Here is a 17,728-nt window from a genome sequence, read left to right as displayed (position 1 = left end):
TAAGACGGGAACATCTCCACCCTTTGAGGCAGCTCCCACTTTGTCAATACCTTCCTGGAATCCTGGGTATATAAGGCAGAGCTGTAAAAGAGCACAAAAAAAATAAGTCCTCAAACATGAGCACCTTCAATTTTCTCTTCTTCACCTTCATGCTTTTATCTCTGCCCTCTTCCTACCTACCTCAAACAAGCACGTTATCTTTCCATCATTGCTAAACTAATCCTTTCACCTTACTCCCTCTCCATAACATCTTTGCATCATAATTTTCTCATCTATAAAATGAGGGTAATTCATACTTCTCAGAATTTGGAAGATAATTAGATGGCAACTGTTAAAGTCACTGGCATAAAGCAGGTGTTTAGAAAAATGTGAGATGTTTCCCTTTTCCTTGACTCCCTTCTCTAGAAGAAACCTGCTCCATTGGTTCTTAGAGGTAACACTTCCTGTTTTCTTCCTACCTTTTTAGCCATCCTCTCGGTCTCTCTGAAGACATTCTTTGCCAGTCCTTCAAATGTCTGTGCTCTGAGTTTCTTTCCTCAACCATTGTCTTTCTTCACTCTACACTCTCCCTGCATGATCTATGTCCAGAGTTTTAAGTCCCATCTGTAGAATAATGAATTTCAAATCTCAAGCCTAGATTGGTCTCCTGAGCTCCAGACTTTCTCTTTTCTCTCCCTCTTTCTACATGCCTACCTTCAATTCTTCTATTCAATATTTATTGAGAGCTTGCTATGTGTTTGGCATTACATATCCAACTGCCAACTGCACATCTTCTCCAGATATTCCAGAGACCTTAAACTTACATGCAAATCTGTAGTTTTCCCCCAAACCCACTTCTCTCTCCTTCATTGTCTCAGTGACTATTTTAGCATCCACTCATCTGTCCTAATTAGAAATGACTTTTCTGATTGTCCCTTCTCTCTCCTCTATATGTCCCTTAATTTATTAAGTCTCATCAATTCTGCCTCCCTTGATATGCCTCCAGTTTGTACACTTATCAGTCTCTCCAAACCACCTCTCTAGTTCCAGCCCTCATCATTTTCTTACCTAGATGACTCCAACTGTCCTGAACTGGTACTCTGGCTGCCAGTCTTGTGCTTTTCCAGCTGGGGATCCACACTGCAGCCAGAGGGATAATACAAGACACATCTAATCAAACTGTTTTCCGCCTAAAAGCTACTCAGTGGTTTTCCATTGCCTTTAGGGTAAAGTCCACACTCCTTAACAAGGTGTACAAGACCTTCAGGACACAGTGCCAGCTGGAATCACTCTGTAAAGAGATATCTTGTTAACATGCTTCTGCACTCTTAGGAGGAGGAGCTACTAAAGGGTATATTTATGGCTGAGATCCAGCATATAGTAAAGTGTAAAAGGCCAATAAATGTTTGTTAAATCAAGTTAGGAAAATCTTTAATGGATAAGCAATGTCAGGGCTGCCTATGTGCAAGTGACCAAAGAAAAGGCACGAAATGTTTTTTTCCTTCCTCGTTAGCATTAGGGTTTTTTCCTTTACTTTCTAAAAATTAACTTTTTTATTACAAGGATAAGGTAGGCTTATTATGAAAAAGACTCAAACATTTTAAAGAGGTATACAGTAAAACAGAGGCCCCCACCCTTCATACAACTGCCCCTCTTGCCCCAACACTGTTAACTGTATACCTGTCCAGAAATTTTCAATGCACAATCATAGTAATAGTTATTACTATTATTAGCATTATGTAACACAATTGGAATCATATCATTTTATTAGCTTTTTCATTAATCTTAGACATTTTCCATAGTATATAGAAATTCTCCTCATTTTTTAAAGGTGTACATTATCCTTAATTATATGACTCTGCCACACTCTTCAAACAGATCCATATTGATAGATGTCTAAGTTATTTCCAGTTTGGGGCCATTCTAAATAATGCTGCATTTATGGTAAATAATATCAAGCTTTCAAAACATGCAAAAATTACAAAATGTTAAAATATTAAAATAAATGTACATCATAAACAAGTGAGATTCACTTCAAGAATATAAGAAAGGCTGGATATTAGAAAATATGTTAACATTTTGCACAGTATTAATGGATCAAAGGAGAAAAATCTCCATAGATTGCTGACAAACAGGGATATTTTCTTAATGTGATAAATACGTGTATGTGCGCACATGTGCACATGCACACCCCCAAAGTTACCATGATGCTTAGTGAAGCAGCATTCCCCTAATGGTGAGGAACAGGAGAAATTAGTTCACTAACACCATTTTCATAAAAAACATTTTCTGGAGGTACTAGCTGATGCTACTATAAGAGAAATAATATGAGGCATAAAAATTAGAAAGGAGAAGGTAAAATGATCATTCAGCCTCCCTTGAAGATATATTTCCAGAAAACAGAACAAAGAACTGAAAAACTACCTTTCCTTTTTAAAAATTGATATGTAATTCACATATCACCCTTTTAAAAAGTATACAATTCAGAGGGCAATTTTAAGTATTCAGAGTTGTGCAATTATCACCACTAATTCCAGAATATTTTCATCACCTCCCAGAAAAAACTCACACTCACTAGCCGTCACTTCACATTCCCCTTATCCCCAGCAGCTGGCAACCACTAATTTACTTTGTGTCTACGGATTTGCTTGTTTCGAATATTTAATATACAGTTGAACTTGAACAACACAGGTTTAAACTACGCAGGTCCACTTATACGTGGATTTTTTTTTTTTCAATAAATACCTGTACTGTTGGGAGTCTATTGATGTGGAGGGCTGACTGTATGCATTGATCTATACTATTTTATATAGGAGACTTGAGCATCCATGAAATTTTGGTCCTGTTTGGGGTCACCTTAAGTTTGGGGAGAGTCAAAAGTTATACACAGATTTTCCACTGTGCCCTTAACCCCTGCACTGTTCAAGGGTCAACTGTAAATGGAATCATACAATATGTGGTCTTTTGTGACTGGTTCCTTTCACAAGAATACTGGCATAATGTTTTCAATGTTTATCCATGTGCAACATGAAGAGCACTTCATTCTTTTTTATTGCAGAATTAATACAATAATGTTCCATTATTTGAATATCTCACATTTTGTTTATCCATTCATCAATTGGTGGATATTTGGATTGTTTCTACTTTTTGGCTATTAAGAATAATACTGCTATGAACAATCATGTACAAATGTGGACATATGTTTTCAATTCTCTTGGAGATATATATATATGACCCAGCAATTCCATTCATTATATATATATATAGATATATATATATATGTGTATATATATATGTATATGTATATATATATGTATGACCCAGCAATTCCATTCATTTTATATATATATATATTTTATATTTTATATATATTTTATATATATATTATATATATATTTTATATATATATTATATATATATATAAAATATATATATATTATATATATATATTCCATTCATTTTATATATATATATTTTATATATATATATATATAATATATATATATATATATATAATGAATGGAATTGCTGGGTCATACAGTACTCTATTTTTAACTTTTTGAGGAACTGCTAAACTGTTTTCCAAAGAAACCGTACCATTTTACATCCCCATTGGCAATGTATGAGGATTCTAACTTCTCCACATCATTGCCAACACTTGTTATTGTCTGTCTTTTTTTAAAATTATAGCCATCCTAATGTGTGAATTAGAATCTGATTGTGATTTTGAACTCAAAAACTATTTTAAATGGTTAGATAGTTCAATAAGATGGCTGAATATAAAATTATTTAAAATACCAAAAGCCTTCATATACACAAACCATAACAACTTAGAAAATAAAATGGAACAAAAGAACCAAATTTAAAAAAATAAATTAGTAATAAAGTTTTATATGCGCACGCGCGTGTGTGTGTGTGTATATATATATGTGTATATATATAATACACATATATATATATACACATATATATACATATATATATATATATATGTAGAGAGAGAGAGAGAGAGAGAGAGAGAGAGAGAGGAACTTTAACACACTCTTGAAGAGCAGAGAAGAAGAGATGAGAAGGGATGAGCAGATGGAAAGGAGCTGGTGTACTTTAAAAAAAAATTTTTCCCCTGCTACTCTTAAATAGGAAGACTTGACATCATAATTAGTCCAATTCTTCCTATATTAATATATAAATAACATGACTACAACACAAATACCTCCTAAGATTAGAGCCAGCTAGCTGAAACTAAAGCTCATGTGAAAAGACAAAATAGAAAATGGTTTTACCCACAGACCCAGCTTTTCTGGGTTCTCATCCTGGTACGCTGCTTATTATTAGCTTGGACGAATTACTTAATTGTCTGTATCTCAGATAACTTTCTGAAAGGATAATATCTACCTGGTAGGGTTGTTGGAGGATTAAATGCATTAAAATACATAAAGCACTTAGAATAGTGCCTAGTATATAACAAATGCTAAATAAGTTCTAATTATTAACATTATATAGGAAAAATAATTCAAGAATAGGTGGTAAAAAAAATCTTTTAAAAAGAGTTATGAGGGAGGACTGGCCCTACTAGATATTCTGGTGAATCAGAATTAAGACACGCAGATCAATGGAATAGAAAAGAGGATCCAGAAACTCAAATACATATGAAAATTTATAAAATGATTAAGAAGGCATTTCAAATTAGTATAGAAGAGGAGGACTGTTCATTATCAGTGATTTTTTTAATAAACCTCCCACTTCACTCCTTATACAAAAATACATTCCAGATGAAGATTTACTAAAGATAAAACCATAAAAGCACTAAAATAAAACATGATGAAATTATTTAACAATCTGAGTGCAGTATAAGTCCAACCCTAGAAGCCATAAAAGATTGATAAATCCAAATATATGAATTTCTGTAAGACAAAAAAAAAAAATACCATAAACAAAATCAGAAGACAAATGAATCCAGGAAAGAATTATAACAAAAATCATAAAGGGCTGGTTTCCTTAATATGTAGAGATTTCGTTTAAACCAGTAAGAAAATGGCCAATGATGCAACAGAAAAATAAGCAAAACACAAGAACAAATAAATCACAATAAGAAAATACAAATTATTCTATATATGAAACGATGCTCACCTTCACTCCTAATAAAAGACATGAATTGAAACTACAACTAGAAATCTTTCTTCACCTGTTTGATAACATGTGGACTATGGGGAAATGGGCACTCTCACACATTGCTGGTGAGAATAAAATGGGTAGAATTTCCATGAGAGCAAGTGGCAATATCTACCAGCGAAAGCACAAACCTTTGACTCCACAATTCAACTTCCTAGGAATCTATCCTACAGATATACTTGCACTTGTGTACAATAATGTAAGATCAAGGATGTTCACTGGAGCATTGTTTGTAATGTCCAACTATTGGGTGCTATTAAATTATGATACAGATGTACAATGGAACAAGGCAGCTCTACTTGCCTTAGGTGAAAGAGCAAGTGTAGCATATTACCAATTGTGTATCTATGTCACTAACATCAATAAACATATATACTGCGTGGTAAGATATAAAAATGCTTACATGTGTGCATAAAATCTGAAAACATTTCAAAGATATCATTTTCACTAATGGCTTATGGAGAGAATTGCAAGGCTGAGACAAGGATGGTTTACTTTTGGGGGGGGACGATTTTGCATTTTTTTGCACGAATTAAGATTTATTACAATTAATTTTTAAAATGCCATTCATTCATTCATTTATTCGTGTTTAGTGAGGTGGAACTTTAATCAAAGCTATGAGGTCTCAGAAAAGTACAAGATGGTCATCTCTGCCTGGAAGAGCTGACAGGCAGGGTGCCCTCGGACCTCTGCACTGGAATCTTGGGGAAGAGGAGAGGGCATTCTTATCAAAATATAGATTCCTGAGCCCCATCCTGACTGACTGAATTAGAGTCCCGGGTGACGCCCAGAAATCTGCATTTCTGTCAGGATCCCACTGAGGATTCTGGTGACAATTTTGAAGCCTTCTGGGCCGGACGGACAGTCGGCCGGCACAGCGCAGCACAGGGTGTAGACGCGTTTGTCGTCCTTTCCTCACCGGTTCCTGGCAGCCACTGTCGCGCTCCGGGCGAGGGGGTGTTACCCCCGGGGCGTGCCGGCAGCTCTCCTGGCGCACCCAGGCCCGGGCCTCACCGCGCTCTCCTTTAAGCCAAAGGCGCGAGGCCTCGCTCCGTGGCCGCCCGAGGCCGCTCTTCCCAGTTCCTGGATCAAGTTCCCAGTCGTCTTGGCCCAGGCTCTGAGACACCAAACCCGGACAACTGGTGATGGAGCAGCGGGGCGGGGAGAAGATGGGGGGCTTATCTACAGGTGAAAGGGCCGCAGAAGCCGAAAGCGGCGGAAAGCGAGAGAGGGATTAGGAAGCATGTTAACATCATTTAGGAAAAGGAGAGCAGAAGGGAAAAGGTTGGATAGGAATTAAATTACTTAAGGAAAAAACCGCGACTCCGCCGGGACTCGAACCCGGAACCTTTGAATGCCTTCAGCCTCTAGAAGTCCAATGCGCTATCCATTGCGCCACGGAGCCACCTGTTGGAGTCCCTGCGCATCTGCTATATTAAGCCAGAGGCAACGGCCCCGCGCCCTTCCCAATCCCCTTTAGCCGTCTGCATCGCCGAGGCCAGGGCACCGTCAAAGCAGCTGACACCAAACATGGGCCGCACGTACCTGTCTTTCCCCGACGACTGCCTCTCAACCAGGTCGACGAGCCTGGCAAGAGGAAGGCCGCGCTCCGGCTGGTCCGTCAGAGGGTAGCCGCAGCCCGGTCTCCGGCCCGCCCAAGCCTCCGTACACGGCCGCGCAGGACAAATCACACCCGAGCCCTTCCTCCCCGGCTCCCTTCCTGCCCGAGCACCCCGCCTACCGGGTCTCTCCAGCCCCGGCGATGCAGGCCCCAGGCCGGCCGTTGCGCCGTTGAGCCGGGACGGGAACGCCGGGCACTTACGTCGCACCTTTTAGCGGCCGATCCCGAGCTGCGGCCCCTCGTGGGTCCCGGGCTCTTCCCTGGCCGCCCGCGGCCAAGACCCGCCGCCGCTGCGAGCGCGGGCCGCGGTGATGGCTGTGTGCGTGCTTGTGCGTGTTTATTTGCGCGGGGTTCGGTAAAACGGGGTTTGGGTTGCATTTCGCTCCCCACAGACCCAGAGCCGAATTTCTGAGGCATCCGGGCTCTGGTGGACTGAGGGGGGCGACGCGCCCCGCGCCGCAGCATCCTCCGAGAGCTCCTCCAAACGCCGGGAGCTGCCTTCGCGGGCGCCGCGCAGCCGCCGGGAGCCCGCGTGTCTGAAGCACGCGGCTGCGTGGGCGGCGCCGGGGAGGGTGACTGCGCGCGTGGGGGCGCCGGGAGCATGCGTGGGCGGGTGTGGGCGGAGGGCGCGCGCCCGAGCGCTACCGCGGGGTTTCCCGCGAGTGGCGGGCAGCGGAGCCAGAGGCTGCCACAAATCAGGGGAGTGTTGGGGGTGGGGGGCGCTTCGGTGCCCCAGTAATCCTCGTCCGCAGGACCCCCGAAGCCAATTGAAATAGACAATCTAAGTAAAAAAACAGCATGGTTGCTATGCAACCACTGCCGCAAGACAAAAACCCTAGCTTCCGGCTCCACTTTTCGAGCCCCGCCTGCCTAGAAATTGCAGAGCTGCAGCTGTGCGCGTTCTTCAGGCGGGTCTGCAGCCTTCCGCACCCAACCAAGATCAGCCACAGCCCACCCTGTGGTCTACGCCGTTCCTGCCTGCCCAGCATCATCAGGCATCAAAGCAGAGTAGTCTCTGTCAGGGTTCTAAAGAGGGAAAGGGAGCTTCCAGGAATATTCTAGTGTGGTAGATATCTTTACATTGTTACTTAATTTAACCCCACAACAATACCGTGAGCAGATACTATTGTCCCCTTTATAAGGAAGGGTAACTGCCGCTAAAAGAGGTTAAATGCATTGTGTAGGGACTAGCTAGTGTCAAGAACTTTGAAAAATCTGAGTTTTTACTCTTCTTGCAGGCTTACATGTCAGCTTTTCACAGTTTCAAGAATGCTGACAACACGCATGACTACTGAATCAGAGATAAAAGACTATTGCAACAAAAGCAGTAGCCAGAGTGGCAACATGTTTGTGTTGATTCCCCGAACCCCAGTTCTCACAGAAACAAAGCAGATGAGTCCAGATGTATGCTTGTACATAAAATGGGTTACATTACAGGTGAGAAAGGCTAAGCCTGAGGTACCCACCGTTTTACAACAGGCAGTAAGCAAGCCTGCTCTTTGTCCCATAGGGAGACATTCCCTCATCTGTCAAGGTTGTTCACTGCAAGAATGCGCAAGGATGGGAGGGGCCCTTGGTGGATTGCCTCTCGAAACAGTAAGTGGCAGAGTCCTGACTGCTGCCAGGACTGTGTTTCATTCCACCATAATAGAAAATTCCTTGACAACATGCATTTTATGTTTAACATAGTTATGCTCCCTTTAAGATTAAGAAAATAAAACTCGTGTCTTCGCATGCATGACGGAATGCTCACATATACAAAATCAGCTCTTAAAACAGGATATGACTTTGAATCATATTTATTTAAACAAATTTCTGTTGAACTCTGCAATGTACCAGGCACTAGTGGCATCTTAGTCTTCAATGGTCTTTGAAATTGCACATGGCAGACTAGGGGAAAAGAGATGCTCAATGCCCCTGTAGGAATACCATAAAGAGAAATTCTGCCTGGGGACATTAGAGCCAACTCTCCAGTGATGAATCAATGACATAAGTAACAATTCAAACTCACAAAAGCTTTGGGAAGGGGAATTGGGAAAGAAACCTTGTGCTAAGGAAAGATATGTGTGCCCTTAATTCCACTTAATCCAAGAATTTTAAGTATTTGATTTCTGTCACTAGTTGAGACCAAACCACTTGCCTCTGTCATGGAAAACATTACCAAGACATAGGGTCAGCAGACAGTGTGGGAAAACCAGCCTTGTGTGACAAACTCTGTGAGCAATCAAGGTTGTACTTTTTACGCCCTACAATGAGAAGATTGGGAAAACCACACAAGAACAAGGACCACATGTGTTCTCCGACAATTAATAGGCGGCTTATAGTGAGTCTGGCTTCAGAGGCAGCAATGTTAGCATGTAAAAGGAATGAACACGTGTATTTAGTTTCCACCTGAGGAGAAAGAGCTAGTAGGTTTTGTCTTTGCCTTTGTTAAACCTGAGAGCTAAATCTTCTCAGGCAGTACATACAGTAAAGAGCAGCCATTATACAACATGAACCAAGAATTTTTGCAAGTAAAAAACTTACTACTTCCTGCCAAAAGAGGGGGCCAAAGCATGGACTATAACCGCGGATGAGTGAGCTGATCAACCAGCTGCAATTTGAGTTCCCTGGACAGCAAAACCCTAAATTAAACACTACTTTGTTTTGGTGTTTTAAAGTTCAAATCCATTATACACCTCTGGGAGTTGCAATAATACTTTTCATGTTTGTGCAGTGGAATTAGCTTTTAAGTTACTGTGTTTTTTCTATTTGTAGTGCTTGGAAGCAGCCTCAGCCTTCCCCATATGAAGGTCTAGAAATCTACTGTATTGTTATATATTTTCACTAGCTTTGCTTTGTTCCAGAGGGAGAAGGTAGTTGGAGAACCAGTTTAATTCAATACAGTGAGTATTTAGGGAGGATACAGTTGAGCCTACTGTGGGAGATAGAGTGGAAGTTTAAGACACAATTAAGGGAACTTCAAATTCCTTGGAAGAAATATGACCTATGAATATGAAGCAATGAGCAAATAACGCAAGCTAGCATATGAAAAAGTGCTAGGACTGGATAACCCTACCAGTAAAAGGTTTTTGAATTTGCATTTCCAAATAATAAGCACTTACTATTATACTAATTATAAAACATACTCCCAAAAGAAATTTTAAAAGGATGAGATTTTTTTAAAAAACAGACTGGTAGTAGAAGTCAGGAGTACAGACTATGGAGTCAACTCCTGGTGTTCACACCTTGGCTTTGTCTTTTATTTGTAAGACATGATCCTTAATTTCTCAGAGCCTTCTTTTCCTCATCTGAAAAATCCTAAAATTGTTGTGAGGATTACAGAAATTAATCCTTGCAAAGTTTTATCTCAGTCCTGGCACATGGTAAGTGTGTAACAACTTTTTGCTGTTATTATTAGCAAGCAAGCATTTCTTAATAAAGAAATCCCATATCTTGCAGGAACAAATCAGAATTCAGCTACAGCATTGGCTAAATTTGTTGCAACCCAAGAAACATTCTTCACCTTCCTACCCCATCCTACTGGATTATAGACATCATATCTGCTACTAAACAGAACACTTGGCTTTTCAGATTGAAAACATCTACTTTCAACTTCATGATTTCCTCACAGTTCGTTCCCCGAGAACCTTGGATACTTATTTTCATCTACCTCCCACCACATAGTTCCCCAAAACAAAGGTGCAGTCCATACCTAAAGGACTTATGAAGACCCATCTGTTGCCAGATAAAATCTACTCACAGTATTTAAATAATGGCCTTTTTCATCTTAAAAAATCTTAGCACCGTTTCACCCAAGCCAATAATCAAACTACACAAAGTAGCAATATGAGAGTTGAGGAAGAGAAAGAAAATTTTCTAGGATGAAGAAATGTAGAAATTAAGATAGAAAAGAGGGACAGATGGGTCCTCATAGAAGTACAGCTGAGGAAGAGGGAGATGAGGTTGGGCAGGAAAGATTGAAGCCAGATGTGGCAAAGGGAATAGGGGCAGGCTGGATTCAGGATGAGGAAAATGGATTTAATGCAATAAGCAATAGAGAGCTGCTAGTTTCTTTTGGAATGAGAATGGCTGTGCTTTAGAATGATTAATTTAGGGGAAGGCATACAGGCTGAATGGAATGGGGGCCAAGGGTCAGGGAGAATCTACATCCCATTTAATTTTAACTTAGTGTTTTCCTATGCTTTCATCTCTTCAGCAGGCAATGATCGAGGGTCTAGTGGACATACAAAGGAAAAAGACATGTGCCTGGTACAGCCTAATAGAAATGATGACAGGTACGTAACTGAGATGCAAGGTAAAAAGGTCTCCAAGTGAGGTAGGTGCATTGGTTTGTAACTTCCAAGGAGAGAGAACGAGATCACATCCTGAGAGGGGTAATTAAGGAGGAAGGCCACATTGGGAAAGGGCTGTCAAACCTAGTGCCAACTTGCACAAAAGGAATGCCATTAGAGGTTAGCACACAGACTAGGGGATACGAAGAAAATAGGAGAGGCTGGGATAATAGGAGAGACTGGGATAATGGTAGAGGCTGAGCAGTCCAATGCACAGTTTCTGAAAGGGTCCAGCTACCTTCACCTTGGTTGCAGTAGTGCTATGGAGAAGGTCACTTGGGCACTGGTGACAAAGTCAGGCTTGGATCAGTTCCATGGTTCTGTGCCATCAGCTTATTCACAAGAGGACAAAAGTCGTAGCTGAGGATAAACAGAACACATGATCCAGCTCCCAAATGGAAAAGCTTGGCATGAACTGGTTGAAATCTCAGACTAGTAGGCTGGTGTTCGGAGAAGGGGTCTAGCCACAAAGGGAAACTAAAGCAGAAGCAGGTATATCATGTCCGAGGTAGGTAGCACCAACAATTTCAGACCTCGTGGCTGGTGGACTGGAGCGACTGACTAGGCTTCTAGGTTTCACAGAGCTCAGGAAGGATGTAGAGTCATCCCATAGGTGGCAGTCACCATCTGCTGTCGAGATGGCTGTACCAAGGCTGAGCCTGACCTGAGTCTTCAAAACAGAACAGGCTTTGAGCTTGAAGGAAGCACATTTACTCATTTAAGCATCAAGCACATGTAAATGTCAGGCTTTCCCCTAGTTCCCTGTGGTAAAGAAGATAGACACTTCCCTTGCACCCATGTACCTTGTGGCCTTGGGCAAAGACAGGAAAACATGGATGGATATAGGAAATGGGTTCGACTTGTCAGGAGATACAGCCGAGGGAGTCAATAGGGGAAAGATCCCAAGCGCTTTGAATGCAAGGCTATGGGGCCTGGAATTGATCAGCCTATGCCAACTCCTCCAAGAATTTTCCAAAACATTCTTCTCCAGCCTAGTCTGGTGGTAGAGAGAGGCTCTTCTTCTGGGTTTTCCAAAGCACCTTGGAAGGTTTATAATTTTCTATTTGGGTTTCTGTCTCCTGCCCCAGAGTACAAGCATCATGGGGGGAAGGAACCCTGCCTTCTTCTGCCTAGCTCACAGCAAGCTCCTTTAGATATTAGTTGAGTCCTGTAGGCAATAAGGAAGCTACTTCATAGCTTATCTTCTGTATTAGACCAGATGCTCTTAAAAGCTAAACATCCTTGCTTTCTAGTTTAGTCAGCTCTCCCCAAGGCTTAGCATAATGCCCTGTAAACAGTGACCACTCCATAGAAGTTTCCTTAATGGCTTTATGGAAGTTGAAGTTGATCTTCAGTGTCCTAATTCTGATTTCAGTGATGCAGTGTCAGGGAGTGGGTCTTGAATTCCACCCACTAGATACACATCTCTTCCTTCCAAGTTCTCACCAAACAAAGGCGTTCCCCCATTCCTGGGCCCCATAATGGACAACCATCTAGTAAAGCTTAACCAATCTTAATTCATTAGTAGTTGAGAATAATAATAAGGAAGTAATAACGCATTATGCCAGGCACTATTCTGAGTCCTTTGCATAGTGCATGTGAACTCATTTCGACCTCATAATAATGCTTTAATAAAGGAGGCAAAGTCATTTCCCCTGTCCTCAGATGGGAAGACAAACCATGAGGAGAGCAGCACAACTTTCAGGTTCCCATCCCCAAGTTCATAGTTACCCTGCACTGCAGCTGCCTCTTTTCAGGAAAGAGACCAGGAGAGAACCAGTGAGGAACTGGGAACAGATTTGTTAGACCAGTGGTCCTCAAACTCTGCCAGGCACTAGGATCCTGATGCCCAAGATGCCCCCAAGGCCACTTACATCAGAATCTCTGGGAGTGAAGCCCTGTCATCAGTCATTTTGAACTCCCCAGGTGATTCTCAGAAGCAGCCAAGTTTGAGAATCAGTGCTTCTTGCCTTTCTTACTCAAGTACTGACCATGCCCCAGGAGTATTAACATCACCTAGGAGCTGGTTAAAAATGCAGGATCTCAGGCCCCACCCCAGACCTGCTGAATCAGAATCTGCACTTTAATGAAATCCCCCCAGGTCATTCATTTGCATTAAAGTTTGAGAAGCGCTGATTTAGGGCTTAGGTAGCCAGACTCTCATTAGTCCACTTGGGCTTCTATTATTAGCATAAGTCCTTAAGAAGTATATCTCAAAACTCCATCAAATAGCTCAGAATTAGTCCAGTTTATTGGTCCAAAAAAGTGACCTCAGAGGAAACTATGCCCTTTTATCTCCCACCATGTGAAGAACTGGGAAAGAAAAGATATATTGTAAATGATGTCCAACAGAACCTAGGTCGAGTCCATTCCAGAGCAGGCAGAAGAATCCCTCCAGGCTGCCTTCCACCTTCTGAGTCAGACTAAAGGACATAAAATCTCAGGTGCTGACCACACCTGGGCTCCAAGCCGTTTCTTCATGATGTGTCTGTTATAGACCCACAAATGACACAAACAACCCATCATCTCAATGGAAATCTTGTTATTTGTCATCAGCTTTCTGACTCTAACTAAAAACATTGACTATTTTTTAATTCTTCCATTTATTTGCCATTGCTTTAGAATGCCATTTGTTTTACGTCGATTCCACCAAGTTCTTAAAGCTGCTTTACAGGGTGTGTAAGAATAAAACTTTTGTAGGCAGTGGTAATTTCAAACCCTCATCCACTCTCTACCCTAGGACCATATAATCTTATCATTAAACCTGAAACCACTTGTAGGACAGCCTGGCTTGTCTCTGTACATCACTGGGAGGAGGAGGGAGGTCTCAGAGAGGCATGACTGAGTGGGCCAGAGTGGTTTAATGAGTTTTGGAGGCAGTCATATGACTTTGGAAAATTGCTTTATACTCTGAACCTATTTTCAGACCCCTAAGAAGGAGAAAATAATTTCTGTTTCATAGGATTGTCATGAGGATTAACTGAGCTGCTGACATACACTGACATGACAGGAAGGGATATAATAGTTATTGCTGTGTTAACAAATTACTGTAGACCTTAGCAGCTTAAAACAATAAAAATTTATTACCTCGTAGTTTCTGTTGGTTGGGAAGCAGCCCAGCTGAGTGGTTCATACTCAGGGTCTCTCATGAAGTTGGTTGGGGCTGTAATTATCTGAGAGTTTAACTGGGGCTGGAGGATGTGCTTTCAAGATCACCCACTCACTTAGCTTTTGGCAGGAGGCCTCAGTTCCTTGCTACAGGACTGTACTTCATCCCCAGAGTGAATGATTTAAGAGAGAGAGCAAGGCAGAAGCCACATGTCTTTTATGGCCTAGCTTCAGAAGTCCTATATCATCACTTCTACTGTATTCTTTTGGTCACACAAACCAACTCTAATACAGTGTGGGAGGAGACTACACAAGGATGTGAATACCAGAAGATGAGAAGTGTTGGGGTTTATTTGGAGGTTGGCTTCCACAGAATCTATAATGTTAGTTCCTACCCACTCTTCATATGGTAGCCATGCTCTTCCCTCTCCACTTCAGTCAGCAAGTACTCTGAAAGAAAGACGATGGAAAGGATTCAACTTTGTTCTCACACTTAATTACTTCACTTGAGTTGGAAGCTTCCATCCTCACATCATGACCCAGAAATTGGGACTAGATTCAGAATGTACCGCAGTGCATCTGAAGGACATGGAAGCTGACTGGGATGCTTCTTGTTTTACTATTCTTTAGCCCTTGCCCACTTTTCCCTTGAAGTGATCTATCTTTATTATATCTTCAAGATGTCAGATGGACAATCTCAAGTAGTAGCAAATATGCTGGCTGAAATTCCCCTCCTAGTTCTGGAATATCTGCCCTTGAGTACAAATGATTTACTTTTAGATCGCTGATAATGTGACTGTATAACTGTGAAGTCATTTGTGTAGTGGTGGGGTCACTGTGACTTTTTTTCTTAGCTCCCAGTAGCAGACTTTAAAATCCCAGAAAGGAAAGGGCTAAGTAATATCAAATTCTCTATCACTAGCAATGGAAAGGCATAGAGAGATAAAGAGAGCCCTTCTCCTCTGTTTCTCTGGGTAATTCTACTTGGTAGACAAGATTTTGTCATTTTTAAGCCTTTAGTAGACAATAAAGATAAATGGAAAGACCTCCAGGGAATTGTCATAGCAGATTCTATGCTAGAGACCTGAACGTGACTCATGCATGTGCTGAATGAATGCATAGATATATGGATAGATGGATTAATTCTTCAGCTACAATAGGACCAGGACTGATACCCAGCTGATAGTACCTGTATGGAGTAAGGACCAGAGTCCATTCTCATTGGTCAAGGCTCCACTCTGCTGAACTGGCACCCACACAGTACCAGTGTAGAGATAACACCTGCAAGCCATTGTTGGCCATTGTTGGCTTTAGAGACTAAACGTGCGCCTGAGCCAAGTAATGTGGACAGTCTCCAGAAGATGGAAAAGATGAGAAAACTGTATTCCTTAGCGCCTCCCAAAAGAACCACAAGGACTCAACAATGCAAAGTGCATCTTTATTTTCAAGGATTAGAATCTCAAAGGATCCATTCTGAAGGCTTTTAAGGCTGCTATTGACTCTATTGGGACAACCTAGACAAATCATTCATCTTCAGTGACTCAGGGTCAGCAAAGAAATTTCAGGGGAATCACATGAAAGATATTTTATCTGAGGACCAGATGTGGCAGACCCAGCCTAAGTAAATCCCCTTTATACTGGTAATTTATGGACTGGTTCATTTCAGTCGATAATCGAGAGTTCATAATTTTTTAAGTTGATGTTTCAAAAGGATTTTCTTTGTCATGATGCTATACATTGTCTTGCATTAAATAATATAAAAGTAAAAAAAAAAACTGCTCTGGGAGAATGTGACTCCACGTTACAAACTTGGTTACAAAGAAATGTTCAGAACTCAATTGATATGGCCTCTTCTTAGGACTAATTAGAGCCTGATTGGCTGGGAATCTGGAAGCACGGGACCTGGTAGTCTCAGGGCTGCAACAAGATGGATCTTGGATTAGTATCAGAATTCAAAGTATATCAAACTGAGAATGGGTGAATATAGCTCTTGAGTAAATCTGGAGGTGAAGCCTGAGAACAACAAAGGGGTAGAAAGGGAGGAGAGACCAGGAGCAAGAGCAGAGGGCAGAGCCTCACTGGAGTTGGAGGAAATGGAGACTGGGCAAGAGGGCAGAAGGTGTATTATTAGGTTCAGCTGTAAATGACAGCAAACCCAAAGCAACAAAAGCTGAAATGAGCTAAAACTTTATTTTGTTTTAGGTAACAAAGTCTGGAAGTGAGTTGTCCGCAGCTGATACGGCAGCTTCACAATCATCAGGGATCCAAACTCCTTCTGTCTTGCTGCTTTACTGTCCTCAACATGTAGCTTCCACCTCATGGTCAAAGGTGGCAGCTCAGATTCTGGCCTTCACATCTACACTCCAGTCAGTTGTATAGAGCAACGGGGACCGGTGCTCCTATGAGAATCTAATGCCTGATGATCTGAGGTGGAGCTGGGGCGGTGATGCTAGCGCTGGGGAGCAGCTGCAAATACAGATGAAGCTTCACTTGCTGGACCGCCTGCCGCTCACCTCCTGCTGTGCATCCTGGTTCCTAGCAGGCCACAGACTGGTATTGGTCTGCAGCCTGGGGGTTGGGGACCCTTGGTATAGAGGAAGGAGCAAAATAAGTATGCCCCCACCCTTTAAGGCAGGGCTTCTCAGTCTTAGTGCTTTCGGCATTTTGGGTCAGATAATTCATCGTTGTAGGGGCTGTCCTGTGCATTGTAGATATTTGGCAGTATCCTTGGCTTCTAGGTACTAGGTGCCAGTGTAACTTCCTCCTTCTCAGGTATGACAAACAAAAATGTCCCCATATGTTGCCAGATGTCACTGGGGGGCCAAATCTCCACAGATGGAGAACCACTGCTTTTAGTTGACTTCCTGAGGCCGCACTTGATCCCTCTCCCTATATGCCATTGATCAGAATTTAGTCACAGAGGCAACTCTTAGCCACAAGGAGCTGGGAAGTGTAATCTTTATTCCAGGCAGCCATGTGCCAGCTAAAAATCAGGAGTTTTATTACTGAAAAGAAGGTGGGAAGTGATCCTGGGAGAAAATGCAAGAGCAAGGACTCAGACATTGGCTATTTTGTCCCCGATCCCAGCTCCTAGCTACTGTTAAGAATGGAACAGCCTTAAGTGGGAATATGTGTGGTCACAACTGCAGCCAGTGGCACCCTGGAGCTATGAGGTGAAAACTCTTCTTCCAGAGACTGAGCCCTCAGCTGAGAAAGATGAACATTGTGTTTGCACCATTGCCTTTCAGCTGTCGCCTTAACTAAAGTTAGTATTTTACAAGGCATGATGTTTCTTAATCGCCTTTGGCTATGGAGTTCTGCTCTGTTTTAGTTCCCGTGAAATGGCCCCAGTGTAGTTTCTCCCCTTCCTCCCTCCTTTTTCTTCTTCTCTCCTCTCCCTCCTTTCTTCCCTTTAGATGTGCTTATAAGAGGACTGAACATGAACATCGAATCAAGAGACCTGACACCTGCCCTGTCCTGCCACTGACTTAGAGTAAGTCATTCGACCTCTCTA

The 17,728-nt window shown here is 42.1% G+C and overlaps 1 non-coding gene across 1 annotated transcript; it reads right to left on the bottom strand.

Moving 5' to 3' along the window:
- Positions 1-6,471: 6,471 nt before the first annotated feature.
- On the bottom strand, positions 6,472-6,556 carry TRNAR-UCU (transfer RNA arginine (anticodon UCU)). The gene is given in 2 exon segments: positions 6,472-6,507; positions 6,520-6,556. It is a non-coding gene; the product is annotated as a tRNA-Arg (tRNA).
- Between the last annotated feature and the right edge of the window lie 11,172 nt (positions 6,557-17,728).

This window comes from Pteropus medius, unplaced genomic scaffold (assembly GCF_902729225.1).
Source record: "Pteropus medius unplaced genomic scaffold, Ma_sr-lr_union100, whole genome shotgun sequence".
In the NCBI taxonomy this organism is placed as follows: domain Eukaryota; kingdom Metazoa; phylum Chordata; class Mammalia; order Chiroptera; family Pteropodidae; genus Pteropus; species Pteropus medius.
This window is presented reverse-complemented; position numbering and strand designations above follow the sequence as displayed.